Source organism: Chinchilla lanigera, unplaced genomic scaffold, assembly GCF_000276665.1.
Source record: "Chinchilla lanigera isolate Chin_1 unplaced genomic scaffold, ChiLan1.0 scaffold00173, whole genome shotgun sequence".
NCBI classification, from domain to species: Eukaryota; Metazoa; Chordata; class Mammalia; order Rodentia; family Chinchillidae; genus Chinchilla; species Chinchilla lanigera.
In genome coordinates, this window is record NW_004955574.1 from 1,182,954 (window position 1) to 1,183,821 (window position 868).

Consider the following 868-nt stretch of genomic DNA (forward strand, 5'->3'; position numbering starts at 1 on the left):
GCTCGGGTTCAATCCCCAGCCCTCCAGTTCTGCCACCGACGCCTGTGTGCCCTTGGGCAAGTGTTCAGGGCTTGTGCCTCAGCTTCCTTATCTGATTTAAGGGAGCAAAGGTCTCTATCTCTTAGAATCCTGCAGAGAAGGTCAATAAAGTACTGGGTGCATTGTCTCCACCTGTAGTCCCAGTGCTCTGGAGGCTGAAGCAGGAGGATCTCGAGTCAAGGCCAGCTTGGACTACATAGCAAGATCACTGGGGCATAATGGGTGCTTAATACATGTCACCCATCGTTACTACTATCAGGGTGGGAGGCCATTAACTCTGAGAATCCTAAGCAAGCCGACCAGCTAAGACCCTCAGCCTCGGGCAGGGGTCTCAAACCGGTGGCCTGCCGGCAGCCACTCATGTTTTGGTTGACCTGCATAGTTTCTCATTTGCAACATTAAAGTCTCTCCAGGGACTCAGCACAGTGCAATAAAGAAGCACCCAGACTCTAGAGCCAGCCTCCCTGGGTGCAGCTGATGATCTTGAGTAAGTAGCTTTCCTCTCTCTGTGCCTCAGTTTCCTCATCTGTACCAGCAGGATCGGCAGGGACCAAAACTTTCTCGAAGATGCAGTTGTTTGCCTCCCGCATCAGGATTAGCCCAGGGGCCGGCGTCAGTCGCACAAGTGAAGATCTCAGGCGTCCCGGCGTTACTGCGGCCCTACCGCCTCCGCCAGCACCCGGCGCGCCGCGGGGAAGTAGATGCTGCGGCAGGGGCAGAGGGACTTGGGAAGGACTTAACTTTTCACTGCAGGGCCTGAGTCCCGGCTGTCCGCGGCACGGCGCGGAGGGGGCCTCCCGGGTCCCAGGCCCGCAGGCCTGGAGGCCGG